Source organism: Camellia sinensis, chromosome 7, assembly GCF_055761805.1.
Source record: "Camellia sinensis isolate YWXY chromosome 7, ASM5576180v1, whole genome shotgun sequence".
In the NCBI taxonomy this organism is placed as follows: domain Eukaryota; kingdom Viridiplantae; phylum Streptophyta; class Magnoliopsida; order Ericales; family Theaceae; genus Camellia; species Camellia sinensis.
This window is the reverse complement of record NC_138967.1, coordinates 26,837,230-26,845,026: the sequence shown is the minus strand read 5'-3', so window position 1 is coordinate 26,845,026 and position 7,797 is coordinate 26,837,230. Positions and strand designations below refer to the sequence as shown.

Genomic DNA, 7,797 nt, shown 5'->3' with positions numbered 1-7,797 from the left:
GTGTTCTTGTTTGGGGTCAATTGAAGGTTAAGTTGGTCTTTGTTTTCCCTCAGGATCTCGAGATTGCCCTCCACTGCAGCTTTATACAACTCTGATTCCATGTGATCCGAATGACACTGCTGTGTTGGCTGGTCTTCTTTTGCTTCATTTAAATTTTGATCCTGATCAAGTTTTAAAAAAAGAAGCTTGTAAGCACTTGCCTAAAATATAAAAATTTGAAAGCAAACAAATATGAAGATCAATGACGTGCTCTTGTGAAGAAGAAATTCAATAGTATTTTTAACAATGACAAACACATTCATGATATTCCAAAAAAGATTGTTGCATTCTAGAGGATTGGAAATTCGAAAGATTTCAAGTTTGAGATGATGAAGCTTTTCGCCAACATCTACAGTTAAAACTATTTTAAGAATCCAAGAAAATAAAAATTACTAAGAGAGAGGGTGTTGGAGAAATTGCAAATTCTAAAATATGTTAGAATTTTGATATTTGTTAACTCTTCTAATTCGAAGAACTTGAAGTTTTTTGACTACTCTAATTACCAGCGCATCTTCTTGAAATTCTTGTCGAAGAATGTCCCAAGCCTCCTTCGCTTTTGTTGCTTTCATGATTTTTGGAAAGATTGAGTCTGAGACGCCTTGTTGGATTTTTGAAAGAGCTGCAGCATCATTTTGTTGATTCTTCTTCAATTGGATCTTTTGAGATTCGGTCATGGCAGGTTTTACTTTTGGCTCATTGTACCCATTCTCTACTATATCCCACAGATCCATAGACAAAAATAGAGTTTTCATCTTCACACTGCTGGAAAATCTGCTTTTAGCGGCGTTTACAAAACGCCGCTATAGGTACAACAAACGTCGTTAATTCTTTTTGTGACGTTTAATGTCAAGCGCCGATGCTGCGGCCGTCGCTATAGCTTTATGACGTTTAAAAAACGTCGTTATATGACTATAGGCGGCGTTTTTAAAAACGCCGCCAAATATCCCACCAAAGGTACTATGACGTCACTATCATTTTAACGACGTTTTCAAAACGCCGCCATATCTTTTTAAAAAACTTCCTGTTAGCTTTTAGAGTTTTAGGTGGCGTTTTCAGAAACGCCGTGATATCCCCTTTTTTTAATTTTCTTAAATTTTAAATTTAATATGAACAAGGACCTATTGATGTAATAATAAATAAGAAGGCAACCTAAATAATAATGCATATGTACGGTTTTAGAAACACACAAATGAAAAAATATAAGCTCAAAGCATTAATCTTTACATGCTTACAAACTCCAAAGGCCTTGTTACATAAAGATTTAAAAAACAAAAAACAAAAAGTTGGGTCAAGAGGGTCTCATCAGAGAGTAAAATCAATTTTTCTGGTGTAGCCAATTTTGGGGTCGGGTAGTTATCTGCTGTGGGAATCCTGATGATGCTGCAGTAGTTGCAAACAGTTGCGGAGGATTGATGAACGGCCTTTGCTGATTGTTGCTCATTGACAGGGAGAGGTGATTGCCTTCGGTGGTGGCTCCAATTTGACCTCCATTGCTGCTGCTGCTGCTGCTAAGATACTGAACCTACAACCACACGATTAAAACAATTTATTAGCCGGTCTAATTAATTAACCCAGTTATACCCAACTCATGAAATGGGTTTCAATACAGACTTGATAGTTTGATGAGGGTGAAAACATGTGAAGCATTGAGTTTTCACTCTCATTGACGAATTGCCCGGGTCTTAGTGAACTCGGAGATTGAATGTGGGTTTGGCTCAGAAGTTGCACTGTCTCGGTCTCATTGTACCCTTCTCTTCTGTAGGAATTAATTCTAGATGGTTCTTGTTGAATATTGAGCTGGGTTCACATTAGTATAAGTTATGGAAATTATTAAATATTATTAGAATAAATAGTTCAATTAAAGAAATTATTAATATTATTGGGCTGGATAAATAATAGCTTCTTTTAAGAATTTAGTCCATGTAGAATAACGTAGAAGCCTTCAGTTCTAGTCAGGCAAAGAATAACACAAGCCAATCTGAAATGAAACATGGCATAACAAAAAATCTACTCTAATGCACAATATCAAAGTTGTGTAGATTTCTCCATAAAGCAAAGGCATGGAAGAGCTTTTTAGAAGAAATTATAACAAATGTGTTACGTACAGGTTCTAAACATACTTTATTTTATCTCTTTTCATGTTGCAACTTATATTAGTATCTATTACGTCCCACAAAACATTCTATTCAATTTATAGACTTCGCTCAGTATTAATTTATCTCTTTTCACCCTTAAGAGCCTGAGACCAGAACAACAATTATATCATGTTTAAAATCTATTATATCTTCACTTCTCTCCAATCTTATACAGAACAAGGATCTAATATGAAATCTATATTGGTATCACAATCAATAGTGCATTGAGCCATTAAATATTAAAAGCAGAAGTACTGAATAATAAATGTCATCATCATTCTTTCTTCTCGCTCTTCAACCCCACGAGAGAGAGAGAGAGAGTCGCACATGAGGAAAGGAAGAAGGGGGGAGTGGCAACGGTTTGCAGATCTTCAGTCTTGTTCAAGGAGGTAGCAGCCAAACAGATTTATCTATTGTACCATATTTTAAACCATGTAGTGTATTGTGTTATGGTTCCCAGTCCTTGTACAGAAATGATTGTGTTCCAGGTAACATAGGTCGAGCATATTGTATTGTATAATGAAGCTGAAGTGAAGAGATAATTTTGTTATTTATCTATATAACTCTCCTCAGTCCTTCAGTTTCTGCTCTGACAATTCAAGGGCGTAGAAAAGAAAATAAGAGAAGCTGAATAATTTCCCTCGTGAGAGGTAGGGACTGATAGAAGAAGTGTAATATTATTTGCTCGTGTTAGTGGCTCAACCATAGGATCATCTTACATGATGTTTTTATGTTCATTACTCATACCCAAAGTTCTTGACTTGTTGGGTTTAAAAAAAAAAAAAAATTGAATGAGCAAATTTCCCAATAAAAACTAAAATACTGAAATTGTCAAAACAAGAAGAAAAGAACATTTCTGTAATTTGAGTGACAGATAAAAGTCCACTCACCGATTAATAGCGTAATCAACACCGGCTGCATCAGCTCCATCAAAACTGAACCCATTTGGTTCAAGACCTTGAGCTTCTGCTCTCTCTTTATCATTGTCAACATCAAATACAGTATCGTAAAGTCCTACAGGAGGAACCAAGGGTTGTAATAACTGTTAAACACAATATCAAACATATGATTAAAAGATTAAAAGACCTGCCCCACTGCTCCAAAATATGATTAAAAGATTGTTTTCTGGTGAGCGCCAATAGAAACCTTGCAAAGCTGCTGGAAACTCATCAATAGGTGTGTTTCTGCTAAGGAGGTTAGGTGTTTCCTTCATAATTACCTACACAAACACAAACAACAAACAGGAAATATAAATATAAATATGAATTTGACTTATCTCATGTAATGAATGACTCATCATATGATAGTCATGTAACCTTTGGTTTTATGCGCTTCGCTCTTGAATACAAGAAGACACCAGCAAGCGCCACAGCAGTTCTTGCAATTAAAACTCACCCAGTTTACAGACCAAACATTAACCAAGCAAGTGTGAAGAGAGGCATCTTTTACCAGTAACATGTTAGTTATAGAGGGTTTACTGAGACCGTTAATAGGCAAAACGGGTGTCTGGAAGAAAATAACAGAGGACACAATGACCACAACTCACTTCACACAGTTTCCCACTGCATGGGTTACCGGTGACACCATTTGTAATATCATATAAGAAACCTGACAGTCAGAATTTGAAATGATAAGTTACATGATATTTTTAAGTAAAATTGATCAAATATAGTTTTTTTTTTCAGTTCTGATTATTGTTTTCATGACAGAATGGACCCATTCTGTAAAACATAGTCCCCAAAAATAAAAAAAATTTGAAGAAAGAGATAATGATGCATTTTATTGACTAATCAAGGGGAGTGATTATCATAAAATGAGTGTTAGCACTGAAAATCATTGGTGAAACTGAAGTTTAACCAAAATTTTTGGCACTATAGCAACAGTTTATTGTGCTTGATCTTTAATTAATTTCAAAATATTGTGGTGTTTCATGTAACAAATACAGTGATTTGTAATGTTCTAGGCCATGAAAACACAAGATATGAGAAACCTCACCTGTTCGTAAGTATGGAAGCAAAAACTAGCCAGGAGAGCTCTCACACACACACAACTCTCTAACATTCAACCCTTGACTTGCCTGAAACCAGGTACATAGAAATGTGTATCATGTTGGGATACAAAAACTGATCTATAAACACTATGTATAACAAATTAAGGCAATCCATCTTGTTAGACACATATCACTTACAGCGAACTGCATGTATGATGGACTAAACTTCACGCCTTCCATGAGAATAGCAATAGGGGCCAGCAGTACAAAAGAGATAATTGTTATGATTGAGAAGAGATTGATGTTGTCTAAAGCTTCCTGTTTATGGTAGATTGTTGGTTAAAATTAAGAGGGAAAAAAAACAACAACAACAACAACAATGTTGTGACAAGTTTGCATGAATAATTTTCCAAATGTGCAAGAAAAGAAAGGTCTTTGTGGAACTTTGATGATTAGACAGCATGGAAAATTAGAACTTGTATCTAAGTTATGAATTTTTACCTCTTTATTGACCATGAACTTTTTGCTAAGTACATTGCGTGATTGGTTGGTCAAATTGGAAGCCATTGCACCACTGAAACCTATCCTGTCTCAAAACAAAAGAAAGCATCACATGTGAGAACCAAACTTCAAAATTTCAAGGGTTTTGATTTGTTAATTTCTTTGTTTAAGAGAATTTTCAGTTAGTGTCATACCAATTGAAAGATGCCTCGGTGAATGATGCCAATGCCACTCCCCCTACAATTGGTACAAGGGAAGAAACTACCCAAAGAGTGGGCCTCTGTATGCACATGATGATCAAAGAAAAAGTTACACAGCTTTGATGATGGTAAACAACGAGGTGAATTATCAATATCTTCCTACAATTTGTAAACTAATATCTTCCACAAAACAATTCTTAGTCTAAAAGAATTGATTAACAAAAAAACCAGAATCAGCTGGAGAGTAGAACTCAAGGAAATGGTAAACTGGCATAAAAACTAGTAATTTTCTTTTCCAATTTCATATTAGATATATAGGATTATAAAATACACGAGGAAACCGCCAAGCAAGCATACGAACAAAGTAAAAAGAAACATAAATAAATAAATAATCAAATTTTGCTTCTATAATGCCCATGCCCCTAATGGAATCGACAAATAGGCGACTCGCCCTAACTTCTCTAAGCTAGCTACGTTATATCTTTGATTAGCACCAAATAAATAAAGATTGGAGTATCCTGGAAAACATTTCAATAAGGTAGCAGTGCAACATACGTACTTCAAACATTTCTACACAAGACTACAAACTGGCTTTTTTTTTTTTCCATTAAATTTCTACACGGACTAGTTTCTACAGCAGCAATTCAATCAATCTGAAACTTTATCATGCCTCATGACAGCTGCGAACATGCTGGGCAGAAGAGTAAGCAGAAAGCGCTGATCCAGTCACAGTCAATGAATGCTTCGCGAGCCCCACGCTTTTCTTTGTTGCCAACCACATAGTCCAAAAGAATCTAATCCAGTTTACATGGTCTTGAAGGTTTTCTCAGTCAGATCAGAGGAAAAAAAAAAAAAAGAAGAGAAATAAAAATCCAAAGGATATTAACATAAAAATAAGAAGAAAGTGAACCAAAACACCCAACCCCCATCCATCCTTCACCATCATTCTACCCTACAGAGTTTAATAGTGTTACTAATTGCTCTGTAAAACCATTCTCGGCCTACAGTTCCAGCAAATGTAATGATGAATTGCCCTAGGACAGAAATAATTCCTAAATAACTAATTAATTTGTGCTAGTTGCCAACTGTGCTGCATCACATTGTAAATAAAGAGTAGGCAAACCAGAAACTAAAAATATGTGAGATGGGAATTTTTACAAAATATTTACATGGCGATTACACCCCCTAATGCTGATTTATCTTTTAACATTTACAAATTAAAAGAATATCAGAGGTTCATTGATTTATCTTCAAATCAACGATGTTAGACAAAATATTTACATCAATAATTTCAGTGAGCGAATTTTTACTCTATTGGTACACTTTTAACAGGGGTCTCCAAGGCAAAAAATTTGCTTCAAATATTGCAATATCGAAACAAATCAATGGCAATTACACCCCCTAATGCTGGCAATATGTAGGGAAAAAAATTCAAGAAGTTTCAATTTGAAGTTAATAACAACTCACAAAACAAAATGAAGGAAGTTAAGACACGTTGAAAATAGCCAACTTCCTGCAAATGAACAAATAACCTTTCTCTCATTATTTGAACCAGTTTTGTATGTATCTCATCTCTGTGGATTTTATAATCCCAAAAGTTTGAAAGAAATAAAAACTGTGAGATACCTTGTATGAAGTGAAGTACTAAAAAATTACAGTATATGTCATTCACTGTCAAAAACATGATCCTCATATTATAAATGGCTCAAAAAATAAAATTAAATTAAAGCCCAATGCTAATGATGCCAGCAGAAGCACAAGACATTTAACTTGTAGTTGCATTGTTTTTCTTATCATTACTTTTATTGTGGCTAAAGCAATATATAGTGTATTCCTTCCAAAAAAATGTCCTTTATTGAAAGGGAAAGAACCTTGAACAAGCTCATAAGCAAGTTACATATGAACTTTTTATCGATTGCTCAATTCATGTGTAGCTCCAAATAATATAATATTTAAGTTATGCAGGAACAGATGACACTCGAACATATATATATATATATATATAAAAGTAGCAAGTTATTTTACCAGAGCTACTCGATCAATCTTAGACAGTAGCAATGCCTTTCGTGTCTCAGGTACTTTCATAAAGAGAATCCTCCTGATTTCTCAGTTCCACATGCAAAAACAAAATGTCAGCAAACTATTTAGGAAGTTTAGCAATTACAAATCATAGATGTAGAACACAGTTTCTATGTGCACTATATTTCGACTTTTTAATTAACATATATATAGCCTACATCAAGTAAAAGGATAAAAGATAGGAGAATATGCACAGTGACAACTAAAAAATGATACAGAAGATTCATGATACCTTCCCCAAGAAAACGAGAGAGAGAGAGAGAGAGAGAGAGAGAGAGAGAGAGAGAGAGAGGGGGTGGAGCAGCTCAAATTAAGCCACTGAAAAAAGCAACAAACAGCCCCAAAATTAGTTCAGTTCAACTAACTCCCTTATTTCCAAGTGAAGTTGGTGGAGTCATGGAGACAAATATTGGAGAGTTAAAACAACAAATTGATAATCAAAACAAAACACGGAGAAGAAGCGATTGCCGATGAAAATCAACAATATAAATGGAACCAGCGTGAGTGCCAAGAGAGAAATCAATACCTCGCTGGTGTAGATGGTGGTGGTGGTGGTGCTTCGAAATTGAGAGAGAGACATCGAAATCGCTCTGAGATGAAATCAAAGATGAATCTCTGAGAGAGAGATCTAGAGTGAGAATCGAAATCGCAGATCGATCTGAATCGAAATCGCGGTGGCGGTGTAGACCGATCTGAAATCGATGAATCTATGAGATTTGAATCGGTGAATCTTGCTACGTCGCGGGTGAAGATGGTGGTGGCGGTGGAGCTTCGAAATCGGTGAATCTGTGAGATTTGAAGGTGAGATTCAAAATAAGGGTTTAGAGAGGATTGAGAGAGAGAGAGGCGAGGC

The 7,797-nt window shown here is 35.4% G+C and overlaps 1 pseudogene; it reads right to left on the bottom strand.

Annotated features, from left to right (window-relative positions):
* Positions 1-3,481: 3,481 nt before the first annotated feature.
* Positions 3,482-6,662, bottom strand: LOC114292992 (phosphoenolpyruvate/phosphate translocator 2, chloroplastic-like; annotated as a pseudogene).
* Between the last annotated feature and the right edge of the window lie 1,135 nt (positions 6,663-7,797).